A 22,214-nucleotide genomic window follows, 5' to 3' on the forward strand; every position below is an offset into this window, starting at 1 on the left:
TCTATCTATTGCCAGACGCCATAATCCCGTACGGGGTGGTCATTTGACTCTGAGTTATTTGTTTTACAGGGAGGGGCACTAACCCTACACCAACCCACTTGACACGTAGGGAGCATGTATGGTTTGGTTATATGGTTACCACCCAGCGTTGTAAATGGTTTCTTGGCTTACAGGAAACCATTTGGCTTGTCACACGACTTCCAGAAAATAAACCAGTAAGGCAACATAAAGGTTAATATGGCCTTGTCTGGAAGGGAAATGTTACATAGCCAGCATAGCTCTGCCTCATCTATCATTATTACCGTTGGAGACTTAATAGTCGCTCGTTCACACACTCGCACTTCTAAATTGGATGACAGATTTCTGGACCTACACCGTGTGATGTCTCGTAACGTTAAAAATTTGAAATTAAAGACTTGTTGTCATCTGAGAGCAAACGGGTTCATGCAGGTGATCTTAAGGGAACTCCCGAGTACTTTGAATGGAAGGATAATCAGGAAAGTAATGCATCTTCTTCTTCTTCTTCCTCTTTACAGGACCTCCTACTGGTCTTCTCAAGTCTCAGTCTTCCTGATATGCCCTTGTTAACCCTTCATCACCTTCTACTCTACCTCTTAATGAGTACAAACAACGCTTCGCTCAGCAACTCGCCCTACTGTTTCTTGTGTTTCTTCCACCTCCTGTCAGTTCCATTTAGCTGATTAGAACAATAATCCTGATTTCTTTTATATGTAAGATGCTTTGGAGAGTGTGGACAGCCTTGCTGGTACTGACTACGTTCGGATTATCTCTGGGTGACGAGGATAGGGATGGGATCCCCCGCCCAGGGGCAGTGGTAAACCTCTTGGAGCAAGTAATGTTTGTGGACGACGTGAACTCAGTCCGTTATGATCTTCAGAGTTTGGTGAATGTCACACAAGAGCTTCCAAAATTTGCTTGTCATTTCATGAACAATTAAAAGACATTTGCTTCATCTTTGGATGCACAGGATAGGTTGCTGAATGTCTGTCATAAGTTACAATGTAATAGTCACATATTAATGAAACGGGCAAACAAGTGCTATACTTGGCTGTCCCTCTGGTTGCGGCAAGGAAAAATAATATATATTCATAATGAGGTGTTTAATGTAAAGCTTAAGGCAATTCAAGATCTTGCCACTCTGCCAGTCCTGGCTTTTGAATTAACAGGACCTGGGAAATACAGCACCCTTCCTGCTGACCTCTTTCTGTTCAACCTTTTCAATTATAGTGTGCTGTACTGTTTACTTATCCCCTAATTTTACTGACTATGAAAAATTCTTTGACTGTCTTACTTTTACGATGGAACACATCCTATCCATTTCTCCTTTCTCTGAACTCTCCATTCTATGAGATTTCAATGTCCACCACCGTCTTTGGCCCTCCTCTCCGTTCACTGATCCACCTGGAGAACATGCCTATATCTTTTCTATCCTTAACCCCTCTGTGGCCACTGGCGTTGAATGGCATTTAGCAGATAAATGGCCGTGGGCCTCATTTGAGCGCGGCCTATAGAAAAACAATGAAAGCTTTTGGGAAGTGAATGAACGTTCTGAACTCTTCAGAATGACTTACACTACACTCCCACACACCCCATTATGCAGTTCAGAGCTTGCTGCTGTGATGAGTGGATTTTCGATTTTTTCACTCCTGGCCATGCCTAAACAAGCTCAAGTACACCCATTATCTCGACCCAGACAGAAAATATCATCTTTTTCCTCTATTGCAAAACACACACAACCACCTGTTTGCGATTATGAATTAATACAGGCACAAACACAAAAGACATGATAAGAGAAAAATACATTTTTGTCTTGGTATCTTTACCTATTTGCTCAGTTTTGTTGTACTGGTACTGGATCATTCGATGCACTGCGACTTGTAGTAAACTGTGAAAACTTTCGGGAAGTGAACAAGCATCTGGGACTTGAGACTGACCTTCACTTCACGCTTTCACACCTCATTTGTCAATTCACCACCTGCTGCCGTGATAAGAGGATATACGAATTTTTCGCTCGTGGCCATTCCTAAACACACAGATACACCCATTATCTCGATCCATACAGAAATTATCGTCTGTCTCCTTCCTTGCAAAAACACACAACCACCCTGTTTACGATTATAAAGAAACACAGGCATAACCAAAAAAGACATGAAAATAAAAGAAAAATTAATATTTGTCTGGTATCTTTACCTATTTGCTCAGGTTTGTTGCACTGTTTTGAATCATTTTACATATTCTTTGCCTTTTACAAGCGTAACAGGAAAGTTTTCTGTGTTGACGTGATGCTTTCGTGGGTGGAAAGAACTTCCCTTCCCGCTTGTCAGCTCGTGCGAGGTGTGAATGGCAGGTCGTCTCGCAATTCTGACCGTGTAAAGTGTTGGGAAACATCCAGCTGTACCCGTTTTCCTAATCCAGGCAGAAAATATCATACTTTCCCACACTCATGACAGACAGACAGCAACATATATTGCGAAAATAACAAGGTAAAATTAATGAAAAAGGTGAACGTGTTATTTTGGAAAAAATACGTTTTCCCCCGCCTGTAAACATATTTATTTCTGCTTTGTCTCTCTATTCGTAATTATTAGACGTATGCGTAGTTTTGAAACTGCATTATGATTCCATTTTTAGCCATGCACGTGTCGTAGGAGCGGTAAGATGCGTCTCATCTCCACTATTCCTAATCGGATCTGACCCACCACTTTAATCCCCCGTGGGAGAGCCTAGCCTCGGGGGACGGGCAATTTTCTCATTTAGGACTGAAAATTCAAACATTTCATTGCCTTTTCCAAGCATGGGCACAATGATAATGAAAAAAAATAACTCGATACTACCGTAAACATATTTTATATAAAAAAAAGTGAAAAATATTCATAATATTTTCTCGAGCCAATCCTAACATATTATGTACTGAAGTCATTCGATATCATCATATCTAATATATGCGCAACATTTCAGCACCATTCACATTGTTTTGGGGGTTTAAAAAAAATTATAACAACATGTGGGATGTTGCAGAACTGCAGCAACTCGCGGCTGCGGATATCGGTTGTCGATATTTCTGCAACTTTCGTGCTCCATTGCAAGCCACAGAGTCTTTCTAGGAAACTGGGATTTGCACTATTAGGCGCATCTGAACTTCCTCTTCAATTTGGCAAAAAAAAAAAAAAAAAAATCAATTGAAACTTCAGAAAATGGCCCAGGCGTCAGCCTGGGGTGCACGTAAAATTCCGGACTCACTACCATGGAGGGGTTAAGGACCTAGTGCAGCTTGTACAGCACCCCACCCGACTCGCTGATCGCCTTGGAGAGAGATCCAACATACTTGAACTCTTCCTTACAACTAATCCTTCTGCTTACATTGTTAATCTTTCCTCTCCATCGGGCTTCTCCGATCACAACCTTATTACCTGAACCTGTCCTTTCGCTCCAGAATGGCCTTTAGACCCTCCAAAAAACACCCATTGTGGCATTTTGGAGCTGCTGATTGGGAGGCCCTCAGGCAGCACTTCTTTCATTTTCCCTGGAATGATTATTGCGTCCATGGCCGGGAGCCATCTGAATGCGCCTTGCGCATCACGGAGGTTCTTCTCTCGGGCATGGAAGCATACATTCCCTTCTTATATCCTTTAACTAAGGCAAGAAAGCCTCGGTTTGACCACGTTTGTTCTAATGCTGTCCACAACAAGGAGAAGGCCTATAAAAGATACAGGTGTCAACCCACCCCTGAATCACATCAATTTTATGTTTCTGCCCGGAATCGTGGTAAGTCTGTTCTTTACTGTGCTAAAAATAATTTCATCCATGCTAAATGCTCTCAACTTTCCAACTCAAATTCTTCCCACTCCTTCTGGCACCTTGCCAAAAACCTTTTTAAAAACTTTACATCATCATCCTTCCCTCATCTTTTCTACTCTGATGGCTCTGAAGCTATTTCTGCTACTGATAAAGCAGATCTCCTTGCTCAGACTTTCTCCTTCAATTCCACCTTAGACGATTCCGGTGCTGTTCCTCCATCACATCCCCCTTCTGACTTCCTCATGGTTAACATTAAAATTTCTTCAACTGATGTATTTTCTGCCGTCACTGGCCTCAACACTAACAAGGCATGTGGCCCTGATGGGGTCCATCCTGTTCTCCTCAAGCGCTGTGCATCTGTGCTTACACCCTGCCTAGGTAAGCTTTTGCACCTTTGTCTATCAATATGTACCCTTCCTTCTTCCTGGAAGTTTGCTCTCATTCAGCCAGTCCTGAAGAAGGGTGACCATATTGTCTCAAAATTTTCGAGTCTTTTCTCAACAGAAAAATATTAACTCATCTTTCCTATCAAAACCTTTCTGATCGTCTGTATGGGTTCCGTCAGGGACATTCCACTGGTGATCTTGTCACCTAACATTCAGACTCCTGGTCAGCTTCCTTTCGGGGACTTGGCGAAAGCTTTGCCATTGCACTTGACATCTCAAAGGCTTTCAGTTGAGTCTGCCACAAATCCTTAAATTCCAAACGGCTCTCTTATGGTTTCTATCCTTCTATCTGTGCCTTCATCTATAGCTTCCTTTCTGGTCGTTCTATAGCTGCTGTTGTAGATGGCTACCGTTCTTCTCCTAGATCTATCAATACTGGTGTTCCTCAGGGCTCTGTCCTATCACCGACTTTCTTCCTTTTATTCATCAGTGACCTTTTAAGCTGTACATCTAACACTATCCACTCATACGCTGATGATTCCACCCTTCACCTTTCCATTCGGTTCTCGCGACGTCCATCTCAGCAGTTATTTCAACAAACAAGGGATGAGGCTATGGCACACCTAATTTTTTACTTGACTCGTATCTCTGAGTGGGGTAAAAATAATCTCGTTGTTTTTAATGCATCAAAAACTCAGTTCTTACACCTATCAACCTGACAAAATCTTTCACAGGAGTACCCACTAAGGTTTAATAATATCCAGCTTAATCCTGCATCATCCTTAAACATACTTGGGGTTTCATTCTCTCGGGACTTAATTTGGAAAGATCATATTATTACATCTCTTCTAAAACCTGCTTCCATTATGTGTGCGAAGCCGACTCCGTACCTTCTTTACCCCTGCACAGTTGTTGACTTTATTCACGGGTTTTATTCTCCCGTGTATAGAGTACAACTCTAATGTGTGGGAAGGCTCCCCACATACAGCTCCTCTCAATAGGGTTGGGTCAAAGGCTTTTCATCTCATTAACTGTCCTTCTCTTGCTGGCTCCCTTCAACATCTGTCTCTTCGACGCACTCTTGCATCTTTATCTCTTTTCTATCGCTACTTCAATTGTCACTGCTGCTCTGAACTGTCTGCCTGCTTCTCTCTACCTCTACAATGGGCACATAGCACCCTTCTAGTAACAAACTCTCATCCCTTTTCTGTCCAGCTCTTTAGTGCAAGATTTAACCGTTACTTCCATTCCTTCTTTTTTGCAACAGCTCAACTCTGGAACTGTCTCCCCCTGTCTATATTTCCTACATCCTATGATCTTCAGTCTTTCAAAAGCAGTGTGTCCAGGCATCTCGAAATGAATGGATCTTGAATTTGGCTCTCTATCATGTATATATATATATATATATATATATATATATATATATATATATATATATATATATATATATATATTGTTACGGAACAGAGAAAGATAATGTACTCTTTAAGTGAGAATACTAAAAATCACTACTGTCCCGTAAAGTTCCAGGTTCAAAACAAAAGAGTTAGGTAAAATTACAAGTTAAAGTTTAATGCTCAAACTAACAACAAAACATTCAGGACTCATAAGGATAATGTAATGGCAAAAAACAGGTTAAATATATGGTTAACTGCAATAGCCTCTATTAACACGAAATTAGCAAGAGTAAATTTATCTAAGTCAGCCCTGATAAAATGAAAATTTAATGCAAGGTAAATTGTTACAGATACAAAATATTATGAACAATGGCTAACAATAAGAGCCTTACATGAATTACAAAAACGTCACCAGGCCCACAAATTAACTACTTATGCTATACAGTACAAGAACAAAATGCAATAACACTTATACTCAAATTATACAGCTGCTAGATGGTTGGAGACTTCCTGAGCACTCACAATAATAACTGTACAGGGGAGGACAGAGATGTGAACAAAATGAGGAGTAGATCTAAGTGGCAATTAATGTAGAGACTGAGCTCGTTATATAGGGGCCGGCAGAGCTTGATACAACTTGTAAGAAGGACGCGCAAATGAAGCCACAGGGGACAAAGAGCTGACAATCCTACTCTGAACAACAGAAAGGACGACCCACTCTACTATAACGGTAGAAGGGGGGACTGAGGCAGAACACGCTCGTGATCAAACATGCAGCACACTGCGCGTCAAAATTACACAAAGGATGATGAAATCATAGGCTATGTAACACCTCCCCACAAAGAAAAAGAAATTTACAAAGGAAATTTCTTATTACTCTAAAACAATCTGTCTAAAGTCTAGATAAGCAATCTGCAATAACATTTTCTTTCCCCTTGACATGTTGTATGTCTAATGAATACTCCTGAAGAAGTAGACTCCATCTTGTCAATCTCTGATTTTTATCTTTAAACTTACTAAGGAATTTCAGTGGGTTATGATCGCTATAAATGACTATGGGGTCAAAACCAGAACACAAATAAAATGAAAAATGCTGTAAACCCAAAATCAAGGCCAAAAGCTCTTTCTCAATACCTGAGTAGTTCTTTTGAGGTGGAGTGAACTTCTTACTGTAGTAAGATACAGGGTGTTCAATACCCTGATCATCCTCTTGCAGCAAAACAGCGCCAGCTCCAATATCACTTGCATCAACAGCCATCTTAAAAGGCTTAGCAAAATTTGGAGTAGCGAGCACTTGCTGACTTAATAGGATAGCTTTAAGTTTGCTGAAAAAGGATTCACAGTTATCGGTCCAGACAAATTTAACTCCCTTTTTCAGTAGGTCTGTAAGTGGTGATACAAGAATTGAAAAGTTAAGAACAAATCTCCTGTAATAACCTACCATTCCCAAAAATCTTTGTAGCTCTTTCCTACTTTTAGGTCTGGGAAGTTCACTTACAACCTGAACCTTAGCTCCTGTTGGTGCAACATGTCCATCACCAATTACGTACCCAAGGTACTGAACTTTAGCTTGACCAAACTCACACTTTGATAAATTAGCTACAAGATTAGCCTGAACCAAACGCTCAAGAAATTTACTGACATGGCATAGGTGATCTTTCCAGTTGTCATTGAAGATTAATACATCATCAATATAAACAACACACCCTGCCAAACCCTCTTTTACAACATTCATGAGCTTCTGAAATGTGGCTGGTGCATTCTTCATACCATATGGCATTACAGAACATGCAAAAGTCTTTCCTAGTGTTACAAAACATGAGATCTCCCTAGCACGTTCAGTCATAGGTACATGCCAGTATCCCTTTAACAAATCAAACTTACTTATGTACCTAGCCTTTCCGATCTTGTCTATGGAATCTTCCACGCGAGGGAGAGGGTAAGTGTCTGTTTTGGTTATCTGATTAACACTGTAGTCAATGCAAAGCCGCTGTGACCCACCTGGCTTAGGAACTAGAGTGACAGGAGAACTCCACTTGCTCTGACAGGGCTCAATCATCTTGTGGTCCAACAGGTAGCCAAGCTCCTTCTGGATGAGAGGAACTTTCACTGGGTTCACACGGTAAGGAGGCAATTTAATTTTCTTTGCGTCTCCAACATCGACATCAAGCATCAACACAGTGGTTCTTCCTGGAGTGACACGGAACACTTGTGGGTACTCCTGCAGTAATGCTGAAAAATCCTGCCTTTCCTCGGGAGGTAGATGAGAAAGCTTACTCTGGAGATCATTCATGATATCAGGATTCTTCCCCAAACTATCACTCAGGCTCATACTGCATGGGAGAGCTTCACTTGCAGACTCGGGTGGAACAGCTACAGTGCATACTGGATTATTTTCGTCCCGCCTGTGATATAACATTAGCATGTTGATGTGACAAAGTTGCTTGTTCTTTCTACGATCTGGTGTGGCGATGACATAGTTGACATCACTGAGTTTCTTCTCCACGAAATAAGGACCACTAAACTTGGCTTGAAGAGGTTGCCCATGCACTGGTAGCAGAATCAAAACCTGATCTCCTGGCTGAAAGTGGCGTAACCTGGACTTCTTATCATACCAAGTCTTCATCTTCTCCTGAGCAGCTCCTAAATTCTCTCTCGCCAGCTGTAAAGCAGTGGACAGCCGTTCTTTGAACTTCATCACATACTCTAGCAGGTTGACGTCATCTTCCTCCGACAGCCAGCATTCCTTGAGTAACTTAAGGGGTCCTCTTACTTCATGGCCAAACAGTAGTTCAAAAGGTGAGAAGCCCAGTGATTCATTTGGAGATTCTCTTGCGGCAAATACAACGAATGGAAGACCTTTATCCCAGTCTTTCTGATGTTCCAAACAGTATTTCTTGAGCATCGATTTGAGTGTTTGATGATATCTCTCCAACGCTCCTTGGGTCTGGGGATGGTAAGCTGAAGACGTGATCTGGGTGATGCCCAACTCTTTCAGAGACTGCTTGAAAACGTTTGACATGAAATTACTTCCCCGGTCTGACTGTACCTCCTTGGGCAGACCAAACTTTGTGAAGAACCCTAGCATTTCCTTAACCACGTTCTTTGCTGAGATATTTCTAAGTGGAATGGCTTCAGGATAACGAGTAGCCATATCAATCAGGGTCAACACATAAGAAAATCCTGAAGAAGTCTTAGGAAGAGGGCCCACAATATCCACCAACACACGGGTGAATGGCGCCTCAAAAGGAGGAATGGGAACTAGAGGTGCAACCTTTTCGGTCTGATTACACTTCCCCACAACTTGACAGGTGTGACAAGACTTACAATACCAGGAAACATCCCTGAAGATACCTGGCCAGTAGAAGTGCTTCAAAATGCGTGCCACAGTCTTCCTCACTCCAAGGTGTCCTGCCAAACTGGAATCATGAGCCACTCTAATGATATGCTGCCTACAAACACGAGGGATGACAACTTGATGTACAACCTCCCATTCACAGTCGGCTGATGCTGTTGGGGGTCTCCACTTCCTCATAAGTACTCCTGACTTTATATAATAACAAGTAGAAGCACCAGCTGACTCTTCCTCACTGCAAGCAGAGTTAGCTAGACCTTTCAACTCAGGGTCAGCAACCTGCAACTCAACCAACTCTTGACGAGACAAATTATCAACACTACGCGGTACTGCCTCATCTGGTGAGTGGTCCAAATTAGCAAGAAAAGTGTCAGCTAGGATAACATCATCATCATCATTATCCTCTAAATCACCAGTAACTTTAGACTTAGTCCTAGTGACAGCACATGCAGGGAACACATCAGGGACATCACAATCCTGGGTCGCAGCCACTGGCTCACCAGACAACTGAGGAGCTGGACACACTTGACTTCCACCAATATCATCTCCAAGTAAGAAAGTTACACCTGACATTGAGAGTGTCTCAACCAACCCAACCATAATGGAACCATTAACAAAACCAGACTCTAAATTCACTCTGCACAGAGGGACAGAGAAGTAATTATTCCCTACGCCTTGTAAGATTACAGTTTCATCAGAGGAATTAACATTAGAGCCTAGAACACTGGTCAGCATAAGGGATTGGGAAGCACCTGTATCACGATATATTTTAGCTGATTTCCTGTCATTATTGTCCAGAGGACTGACAAAATCATCGGACAGGAAATTAGCACATGAACTCTTGAGAGTGTCACCCACGTTACTGCTCAAAAGAGGAGCTTCATCATGAGGATTTAATTTACTCCTCAAAGCAGGTTCAGTTAACTCAGTTAAAGAAATCTGGGAACTCTCAGGGGTGGACACTAGACCAATTGACTGAATATTTAAAGACTCCTTTTTGTTCACATCACGCTGTCTCCTGAAACATTTCTCCGTAGTATGACCAAGCTTACTACAATAAGTACATTTACTTTTCTGAAATCTAGAGGTGAAGTTGGTATTTACTTCCTGAGAAACATCATCTTTATTCTCTTTCCTGTTACCTGTACTCTGAGTAGAGGCAACGTACTTACTCTCAGCTTTCCTTTTTTCTCTGGAATATCTCTTGTGAGTGAGAACATATTCATCAGCTAAAACTGCAGCATCAGACAAATTATCTATTCTTCTCTCATCAAGATATAGGCTTACATCTTTATTAACACACCTCTTGAAGTCCTCCAGCAAAATCATCTGCTTAAATTTACCAAAATCAGAATCCACATTCTTAGAATTTAACCACTTCTCTAACAGATCTTCTTTGATTTTTGCATACTCAACATGGGATTGCTTATCTTGCTTATAAGTTGTCCTAAATTTTACTCTATAGGCTTCAGGAACAAACTCATAGGCCTTAAGAATCAAGCTTTTAACTACATCATAATTATCAGATTGATCCTGAGGCAAAGATGCATAAGTTACTTGAGCTTTACCGGTGAGAACAGTTTGAAGGAGTACTGGCCAATACTCTTTGGGCCAATTAAAACCTGTAGCTACCCTCTCAAACAACTGAAAATACTTTGTTAAATCAGATTCATTAAAAGGAGGGACAAGTTTAACATTTTTAGCCACATCAAAATCATCAAAGCTAGATGATCCAGTTCCACCTTGTTTCATGCGATACTCATGGTCTGCCTGAATCCTAGCAAGTTCAATTTGTGCCTGAGCCTGTATCTGTGCCTCCTGAATCCGAGCCTGAGATTCAGCCTCCTTAGCATTTGCTTGAAATTCAGCCTCCTTAACACGAGCCTCCTGCAGGGCTAGCTGTAACTTAGCTAATTCAATCTGCGTTTGCTCATTTGGAGGAGTTACATTAAACAAGCTTTTATTAATCATGCCAACAATTTGATCTTTAGAATGATGAGAGTGAACTGCAATTCCCAATTGTTGAGCAACAAGCTTAAGTTCATTCTTTGTTCTGTTTTCTACATCACACACTGTTTGCACATTTGACAAAAAATCTTTGGCTTCATCAAGCGTAGTAATAGTAGTCACCATGAATTAATCACAGTCACAAAATATCAAGCAATATCCTTATGATAATATCCTGAATATCCTGATAAGAGGTCGCCAAATTTATGTTACGGAACAGAGAAAAATAATGTACTCTTTAAGTGAGAATACTAAAAATCACTACTGTCCCGTAAAGTTCCAGGTTCAAAACAAAAGAGTTAGGTAAAATTACAAGTTAAAGTTTAATGTTCAAACTAACAACAAAACATTCAGGACTCATAAGGATAATGTAATGGCAAAAAACAGGTTAAATATATGGTTAACTGCAATAGCCTCTATTAACACGAAATTAGCAAGAGTAAATTTATCTAAGTCAGCCCTGATAAAATGAAAATACACTGGGTAATGCTCAGTTAATGCAAGATAAATTATTACAGATACAAAATATTATGAACAATGGCTAACAATAAGAACCTTACATGAATTACAAAAACGTCACCAGGCCCACAAATTAACAACTTATGCTATACAGTACAAGAACAAAATGCAATAACACTTATACTCAAATTACACAGCTGCTAGATGGTTGGAGACTTCCTGAGCACTCACAATAATAACTGTACAGGGGAGGACAGAGATGTGAACAAAATGAGGAGTAGATCTAAGTGGCAATTAATGTAGAGACTGAGCTCATTATATAGGGGCCGGCAGAGCTTAATACAACTTGTAAGAAGGACGCGCAAATGAAGCCACAGGGGACAAAGAGCTGACAATCCTACTCTGAACAACAGAAAGGACGACCCTCTCTACTATAACGGTAGAAGGGGGGACTGAGGCAGAACACGCTCATGATCAAACATGCAGCACACTGCGCGTCAAAATTACACAAAGGATGATGAAATCATAGGCTATGTAACAATATATATATATATATATATATATATATATATATATATATATATATATATATATATATATATAGATAGATAGATAGATATAGATATAGATAGATAGATAGATAGATATTTTTTTTTTCTTGGAAGGAACGGTTTGCGAGGTCCTGGCCTTTGGTTCCTTCTTCCTTGCATTGAAAAAAAAAAAATTGTTCAAGGGTTCTGCGGGTAAAGATGAAAGTAGGATTACAAACTTGGGCGACTGTGTGTGTGTATTCGCCATCGCAAGATCGTGCAAGCAGCGTGAAAAAAGTTCTGGGAAAATGTGAAAGAGTGAATGAAAAAGTTTGAAAGGAATGAGGTGGTGTTTTTTTAATTGGGATTATGAATGGGAAAGCAAGGAATGTGAAGGTGGATGGAGTAGCAGATGAGTGAGGTGTGCCTGCAGAAGTAGATGAGAATGGCATTGCTATAGTGGACACTGTGCAGGGAGGGAGTTGGTGACAGGCAATACCCTCTTTAGACGCAAAATGATCCACAGGTATACATGGCAAGTGAGGAGTCGGGTGGGTTGTGAACTGGATGAACGGAAGGCAATGATTGATTATGTATGTGTGGATGACAGCATGAGAAGGTAATGGATGCAAGAGCATACAGAGGTTGGGGAGTGGACTTTCTGACCACCAGTTGATGATGATGAAAGTCAAAGTTCAACTGCAATTAAGAAACAGAAGAAGGGAAGGACTGGAGGAGGTAGTCCATACAAGGAGGGTAGAAATGTTGGAAGAGGATGGGAAAAAAGACAGAATATAAAAGAGAAGGGGAGGAGCGATTGAGTAAATATGATTTGAGGCAGATGTGGGAGGTGAAGGGTGTGTGCAAGATATTGAAGGAAGGAACCTGTGCAGCATGTGAGCTGGTCTATGGGTGAAGAGAAGACGAAAGGGGTTGCATGAAACATCATTGTGGAATGAAGATATGAGACAAACTGTAACACAAAAGAAGAAAGCATATAATGAGTAGATGGGAAGCAGAGGCATGGAGAAAGTTGAAATGTGGAAGAGAGAGTTATATGTAGAGGGGAAGTGAGACGTGAAAAGATTAGTAAGAGAGAGAAAGATGAGAGTGGATGAGGATTTTGGACGGAATTTGAGTGTAAAGTGGAGGGAATATAAGAAAATATTCTGGAAAGAGGTAAAGAGAATTAGACAAGGCGATAAATAAAGTAAAAGATAAAAATCGAATGTAGCTATTGGACAAGGAAGAAAAATTTAGCAGATGGAGATAACAGTTTAAGGAACTGTTAAACATAGAGAATGAAAGGAATGCGGGTATACTGTAAGTGGCGGGGGAACGGCTGGGAGAAGGAGGGAGGTGGAAAGGGAGGAAGAGATCAGTAGGATGGAAGTAGTGGAAGCAATGAAAAAAGTCAAAATGGGGAAAGCCACAGGAGCTGATGGAGTGGTGTTGAAATGATGAAGCATGGGGGGGGGGGGAAGATAATAGTAGAGTGGACATAGAAGATGTGCAGATGGGCATAAGAGGAGGGTAGATTCCTGGAGGATTGGAAGTCAGGCATAATCATTCGCCTGGAAAAAGGATAAGGGGAAAAAGAAACATGTGGTATTCATAGGGGCATTTGTCTTCTGAGTGTAATAGGAAAAGTATACTGTAGAATACTTATTGACAGAGTTAGGGAAGTAACCGAAGAATTAGTTAGTGAAGAACAGGGAGGTTTTAGGAAGGGAAGTGGTTGTGTAGACAAGATATTCATCCTTAAGTCGTTAGTAGAAAAGTTTCTAGAGAAGGGAAAGAAGTATGAGGCCTTCATGGATTTGGAGAACGCATATGACAGAGTGGATAGACAAGGAATGTGTAAAATGCTTAGAATATATGAAGTAAATGAGAAGTTGATGAATGCCGTGAAGACTATGCATGAGTGTGCTAAGGCTGCAGTGCTAGTAGATAGTGAAGTGGATGATTTTTTTTCTCTCTCAATGTTGAATTGAAACAGGTATGTGTCATGTCTCCATGGTTGTTCAGTCTGTATATAAATGGAGTTATAAAAGATATGGAATGTAAAGGAGTGGATATTGGAGCGGCCCTAATGAGAGAGGGCAGCATCTGGAAACTTTCTGTACTGCTGTTTGCAGATGATACTGTATTGTTAAGTGAAGAGGAAGGGGAACTGCATGGATTGGTGAATGAGTCTGGGAGAGTGCGCAATAAACGGAATCTAAAGGTAAGTGAAAGGATGAGTAAAGTTAGGGTCTTAGAGGGAAAGGAACTCACAAAATGTACAGTGAGGTTGGATGTTGAGGATGTGGGTGGTGTGGTGAGTAGGGATGGAGGTTTGGAGGATGAAGTACTTGAGAGGATACAACAGGGAAATAAGGTTGCTGGTTCTTTGAAAGCAGTGATAAGAGACAGGGAAGTGAGCTTGGAAGTAAAAGTGTCGTTGCATGATAGTACTGTGATATCAACTCGAACATATGGAAGTGAAACTTGGACTTTGTTGGAAGAACACAAGTCAAGAGTGAGAACCATGGAAATGAGCTATTTGAGAGGAGCATGTGGAGTTACATGGAGAGACAAACTGACAAATAAGGAAGTAAAGGAGCGTTGTGATTTGGATGTGGGTGTGATAGAAAGCGTTCGGAGAAATACACTAAGGTAGTTTAGCCATGTGGAGAGGATGGAGAACGAGAGACTAACGAGGAGAGTGTATGTGAGTGAGGTGTAGGGCGGGGAAGAGGAAGGGGGAGGCCGAGGATGAGATGAAGGGGTTGAGCGGAGAGGTGTATGAGAGAGGGTAGTGTGAGCGGGCTTAAGGGCAGTGAAATGATGGGTGACGGCGACATGGAGGCGGTTTGTTTCTGGCCACCCATTACGGGATAAAGGAGTCTGGCAATAGATAGACAGATAAAGTGTACTGCTCCTACAATGATACATCTCTTCTGTTGTATTGCTTCTCACTCTGCCCAGTCATCATTCTCATACATGTGAACCACTGGAATGATACTTTCAACACTTCTGTTTATTTTCTGCTCCTTTCCTTAGGTACATGTCTTGCATTTGTGCAGTACGGTCGGTAACACTGTGTATTGAACCCTTTCATGCTCTAAAGACCCGCCATCTGCTGGACAGACATTATCTTCTCAGCTTATAAGCTTCTCAATATATATATATATATATATATATATATATATATATATATATATATATATATATATATATATATATATATATATATATATTACCTTTGTTTCAAATTCACGTGTAATTCGAGTCCCTGAGTTCATCTGCTATGTCCTCCCTACAAAACCTTTTGCTTTCTGTTTTCTCTTAATCATCTCCGTACTGACAGTATATACTGCTATGCTGCTGTGCTTTCTTCGTAGTACATGTGATCAGTCTGTATTTTTTTTCACAGTCCCACATTCATTCTAAATTTCCTATCTCATAAGCTCTTTAAAACCCACACCAAACGCAGATTTTTATATACTGATTCTGTAACCAATACTAAATCATCTTCAGAGAGGAAGTGCCTTCCTTCTCATTCTATCTCACTAACTTAATCCTGTTTCAGATTATATAAAACTCTCTCGCCAGGTGTTCTATGTGTACGTGGTTATTGTACTGTTGCTGCCAGCTTGGACACACCTGAGGTGGGCAGACAGCACAGCTATACACTTCAAGCCGTATTTTGCAGTTCCTAAATGGAAAATGATGTAATGAGTCAGGACTTCCATCTTCTGTCACTGACGAAATTATCCAAATTCACCCAGTGCTGTATGCACGGGAACATATGTGGAAGGTCTTTGGACCCCAGAATGAGATGAGTTGGGAGCTCTGTTAGTGAGGAAGTCTGTATAATTTATCATCGAAGGAACCTCGATAAGTATGAACGTGTGAGAACACATGAAAAGATAAACTACTGCACTTCTTAAATGTGGGCCCCATGGTGGATGTGAATCCAGTTCAGGAGGGTATGTAGACACGCACGTTACCAACCCAATATGAAGGAAACTAAACACCCTGGATGCATCAATCATTCTTCATGCAGTTCTCCTTCCTTCCATTCGTTCGCATGCACGATATTTTCGGATGGAAACTACAATTTATCCAATTGTACTGTGCTGGGACTCGAATCCCAGATTGCCAGATGACGGACAGACAGCTTGTCCACCGTGCATCGATGACAAAAGTTACCTCTATCAGCAATAACCCTGTAGTCATGAATTAGCTCTCCCTACCCCCACTGTTGGCTCTACTGAGTGAAGACGCTCTCTGACGTTCGGCAGCGTAAGGTACAAGCTGTTCGCCTATCCCAAAACACATCCGATGGAGCCAGTATAAAGAACTATGTAATGACACGAGAAAAATAATCTGTTGTTCACACATTGTGATGAGATCGAATCCTGGACAAGCAGATACCAGTAGGAGCAGATTATCCACTGATCATATACCTGCAACAATTACGAGCCATGAATTACCCCACCCCCATAGTTGGCCCGATGGGGTGAAGTAGCTTCGTGACACATGGATATGTAGAAGCTGTTACTCTGCCAATCGGTGAGACCAGTATTTTTCCTGTGACACTACAGGGTTGATAGATCACATCGGCTCCACCAGATGAACAGTACTTTAGAGCTTCTATCAACTATGTGCCTGAGTGTCAGGGTGCTATTCATTCCTTTGGATCATGAGTAGGGAAAGGGACATCCATACATACTAGTTTTCAGTGAAACAATTATATCATTTTCGGCAACAAGTTCTATACCGTTGTGCTATACTCAGGCTGTGTGTGTGTGTGTGTGTGTGTGTGTGTGTGTGTGTGTGTGTGTGTGTGTGTGTGTGTGTGTGTGTGTGTGTGTGTGTGTGTGTGTGTGTGCACTTTAAACCCTCCTAGGCTATTTGATGGATTTTTATGAAACTTCCCAGGTGCATCCGTTGGATTCTTGGAAAGCTCTTCCACTATATATAGGTTTCCAGCCGTGACTTTTAGGAAGGGTTAGTCTCTTAGCCAAATAAAAAATTCTCAGCAATAATGAAAGGAAGGCAGATATGGCTTTGATGTAATATATGTTGTTCAACTGGCTCTTATAGGTAATGCGATATTAATACGATATTTAAGGGGTGTATCCATCCAAAGATTCTTCTGGGGTCAGCTTCCCCTACCAAAAATAAAAATGATAGGAAATAAGGGAAAATTAGAGCAGATGGATTTCATTTAAACATCTTGGCTTGTTACTTGCTAATGTCCTTCACTTTTTAATAAAAAAAAAAAAAAAATCATTATTTTTAGGGAAGCAGCCCCCTCCAGAATACAAAGTAGGGGAAGGAATGTAACGTGTTTAACTTTGATTTGTATCAGTACGACATTAACTTTGAATTACAACGCCATTAATATGACATCTTCGGCATCAACACGACTTTGCAATGGCATTTATATGACACCAATACTGCCTTAACACGGGATGAGTGCATCATTAATACGACACCAAAATCGCATATACCTAAATGTATAACTAATGTATGATACAGTTGCGAGAATGCGCAGTGTAGGTGGTGAGAGCTCTTGTTGTGAACTGATCAGAGTATTTGCAAGCTCAGCGAAATGTGCCCATTACAAGCTATCAATTGATCACCTCTTAGCTCTCTCTCATCGGCTTAGTAACAGTTTAGAAAGCAACTAGACACCAAGGGTGTAGGACATACTATACATACTATCAATAATTTGTTAAGATGTCGTTGAGGAGTTTTACAACAGGAGTTCCTGTGTTTGTAATCAATCAACTCTCACCACACTTAATCTGGCTGAGCAGTTATAGGAGGGAAGATATGACTCTGATATCTTAGTACATGTTGTACAAGGGACTCTGTTCCGTAATGCGACATCTGCGGAGTGTGACCTAGCCAGTGATTCTGGGGTGGTCAGCCTCCTCCCAAGAATAAAAGCGATCGGAAATAGGTGAAATGCTTGATTTCCCAGGCAAGTTTGTTTGGTTGGTGGGAAGGTTCTCCACAACATACAATTTCACAACCCTTCCTTTTACGAGGGTCAGACCCCATCACCGGATTAAAAATTCTCAAATAGTGAATGCGCCTCTCTCTGCATATGTATGTCCGGATGTATATATCAATGTATCCCTTTTTTCATTCCTAAACTTATAATGATAATTACTGCAACAATTTTCTCCCATGTATGTGTCTTTGTACAGTATCTCTTTGTTCATTACTGTGCTTGTAATGATAATTGCTTCTATACCTTTTATACCATATATGTGTCAGTGTAACCCTTTCCTGTCACGCACCCTTCCTTGCTTGGCCTTCAGCGACAACGTTCCCCAGAGTGTTTGGGTTTGTACTGAATGGTAAGTAAAGAACCTAAATAAAAAATAAGTGAAAGGAGGGCAGATATGGCTTGTCGTCCCAGTACATGTTGTACAATGGACTGTCATCCACAATGTAATATTAGGTTAGTGTGAACCCCCAATGATTCTTGGAGGAGTCATTCGCCTCTTAAAAGTAAAAACTATCAGAAATAGGGGAAAGTGAACATATGGATGTCAATGAAATCAGCATACATATTATATGATAAGGTGTGCAGTTCCATGTTTTGTCTGAATGCTTGAGAGGAAACTGCTAACTTATATTTGGGGAGCATGCCTCCCGGTCACCCCCCCCCCTCCATGATTCTTGGCGTTGTCAGCCCCCTATCAAAAAGTAAAAAAAAAAAAAAAAAAAAAAAAAAAGATTTGAATAAAGCTTCCGAGATGAATTTGTTTGGTTATCCTAAAGGTTTTCCACTATCTACAATTTTTCCGCCATTATTTTTAGCGGGTCAGCCAGTCACCAAATACAAAATTCTCAGAAGTAGTGAAGGAAGGCAGATTTTTTTTTTTTTTTTTTTTAAGTGTCCTACTCTGGGCACAGGCTTCTCAGCCTGCTGTAGTCCTCCTATATACCATACACCTCTACATATCACCACGTTGGCGCTAACACCCTCCGTCCATATTGAATACATGCTAGGGCTGTCTCATACAGAGCTGGTGTATTGGTATTAGCGGGGGTATTTTTACATGTCGGCGGGTCTTCTGGCAGATCAGTAAGGTCTGATTTTTATGGAATTCACATACCCAAACTGGTCCCTGCCCCGTACGGGATTTGAACCTGGGTCGTTCAAAGGTCCGGTAGGACTACAGGCCACCTCTTTACTGATTGAGCCACCGCCTTCCCCTTAATGGCCATCGTAATGCGATAAAGAATAAATTGGAATGATCAGAAACTGGCGAATGATTTGAATGACATTTCCCAGGTGAGTTTGTTTTGTTACCGGGAAGGAGTTCCGCTATATGCAGTTTGCAAAGCATAATTTTTAGGGAGGTCAGCCCTCCTCTGGAAATTAAAAATTCTAAGAATCTGTGAAAGGATTGCATATATGGCTTTAAGATCTTAGTACATGTTGTCCAATGGAATCTCATATGTAACGCAATGTTTGAGGAGCCTGACCCTCCCAGCGATTCTTGGAGAGTCAGCCCCCCCCCCCCTGTAAAACGAAAAGATCAGAAATAGGTGAAAGTGAGGCCATGGATTTCAACGAAATCGACGCTCATATCGCAGGACTAAGTATGAAGTCTCCATGGTTTCTCTGAAAACACGGGAAGAAACTGTGCGTACAGTATACTTTATCTAAGCCTGACACACCGGATAAGCTGCCTGACTTGTCATCAGATAGTTTTGAACATCACTTATAGTTAAATACTGGTTGACTTTTTTCTGTGGCACAATATTTTTTTTTAGTCACGATAGGAAACTCTTCACTGCCTTCACAAGCTTCCCTTCTATGTCATACTATCTCTGACACTTATCACAAATTCGCTTTTTCACTCGGATATACAATACACCATTTCTACCTTCAAAAAACCCACAGATTCCATTTTTTCTCACTGTTATTCACATTATGTTATTCATATAAAAATGTTTTTGCAATTAATAATTCATGACAGTTTTACGATATTGGTACTGTACCATACCAATTAACTACATAATACTTTCTGATTTCAGAAACCAAATATTATCAAAGGGTTGTTCTTAAACGCATGCAGAAAATTGCACTGCGTGGTAATGGAATATTTCCAAAGATGAACATGTGACACATTGATAATCCGGATAGTTTTCTGGCTACATTATTTGAAAGAGGTTGAGGGTATGATCCCAAGGTTAGACTATAGTTTTGTACACATCACTGCACAGGGTGGAACACTCACGATTTTAAAGAATTTATTCCAAATGGCCTTCCTTTCCCTTAGGTCAGGAGTTGACACGTTTCACCTGTGACTGTGTAACCCACTTCAACACACGTGGACTAATTATCTGTTTATATTGGTTATGAATTATTGGCTTCAGTTAGCTCATTCTTGATACTACAAAACGATCCCACAAATAATATAAAGAGTAATGTAGATTTATGTGGCCAGAGAATGGAACTAACACAACGTGTCCACAACTGGTACACATTATATCCATGTATTGTTTCGCTGTACACGTAAAATGGTTGGTGCTTTGTCATGCATAAATCCTATATGATTACGAGACGACTTTCCTTGAATGAAATGTCAGTCATCTCCGGTTAACTGTACTAGTGGCGGAAATGCCCGATAATGTTATCACTGGTAAAGCCTGCCCATTGGTTTATTGAAAAATCTCACCTGATAATCAAGAGGAACTGGTGAGTCAATGTTTTCTTACGTTTAATGTGTGATCAGTAGTGAATGTTGTGGATCTGAGAACTTCAGCCTAAAGACGTATATAAATGAAGAGCCATTCCATCCCCTTCCAAGTTTGAACTACCAATACCCGATGTCTTGAAATAGTATTGCCGTCCATCAAACATCCACTCTTTTTTTGCCCCATCAGGAACTTCAGTACCTGCGGTTAACCTGCTCAGTCCAACATTTAAGGCAAGGGTGACCTGCCTCAGTAACTACTAAATGGCATTATTAATCCATTACCACTCCTCAAACAGAAGTCCTTACTGGCTCTGCCTGGTTGCAGCGCCGTAACTTTATTGTCCGAGCGAGAACGAGGACAACTTACTTCAGCCGAAATTCACTTTAAGACTGTTAAGAAATGTTCAGCTTGGGCTGTAAAAAAATGTCCCTCACCATTTGGCGAGATCTCAGTAAGCTACTGTTGTACAGGTTGGGGTGTATAAAAAGTATCCCTCACCATTTGGGGGAGATATCTGTATATTACTATAGTACAGGTATCCCTCACCATTTGGGGAGATCTCTGTAGGCTGGAGTGTGAAAAAGTATTCCTCCCCTTTTAGGGTGATTTCTATGTGCTACTATTGTACAGGCTGGGGTTTAAAAATGTATCCTCACCATTTGGGGAGATCTCTGAGGGCTACTGTCGCCATTTGGGGAGACCTCTAACAGCATTAAATTGTGAAATATTACTAGTATGTATCCATATTCACACCGAGCGAGCTTGGACACGTTCAACATCTTCAGTCTGGACGTCTATTTCCTAGTATGCAGAGAGGTATCTGCCACTAAAACAACTAGACAAAATTCAGAACAAAGCTGTCAGAGTTATTAATAACCCTGCTATTACAAATAAACTACCTCCTGTACAAGTAAGAAGGAATGCTGCCTCCCCTGCTTTATTTTACAGATACTCTTATGGGCAAATGCTCAGACGAAGCTGCATCCATTGTGTCACCTCTCCATGACTTCCCCTGCGCTACACGGGCATCTGGTGGCGCTCATGACTGGAATATCACACAACCATATTGCAGAACTTCTGCCCATCAGAAATCTATTATTCCCCGAACTGCCTCTCTTTGGAACTCGCTTCCCCAGAGTTGTCCCCCCCTCCCCAAACTTAAACCTACCGGTGTTGAAGTCCAACTGTTACAGATATTTTATGAATCGAGGACACCAGTAATCTGGTGTATGAATTTTTAAAAATCGTTCTTCCTTCCACCGTTGTTATATATATATATATTATATATATATATATATATATATATATATATATATATATATATATATATATATATATATACACATATATATAAATATATATATATATCATTATATATATATATTTATATATTTATATATATATATATATATATATATATATATATATATATATATATATATATATATATATTTATATATTTATCATCATCATCAGTATCGATGGGCATTAACTTCATCTCGTAATATTAATAGTAGCTTCATTCACTCATCATTTAAGC

The sequence above is a fragment of the Coenobita brevimanus genome, chromosome 13 (assembly GCF_032717465.1).
Source record: "Coenobita brevimanus isolate Jiangsu-jjx chromosome 13, ASM3271746v2, whole genome shotgun sequence".
Classification (NCBI taxonomy): domain Eukaryota; kingdom Metazoa; phylum Arthropoda; class Malacostraca; order Decapoda; family Coenobitidae; genus Coenobita; species Coenobita brevimanus.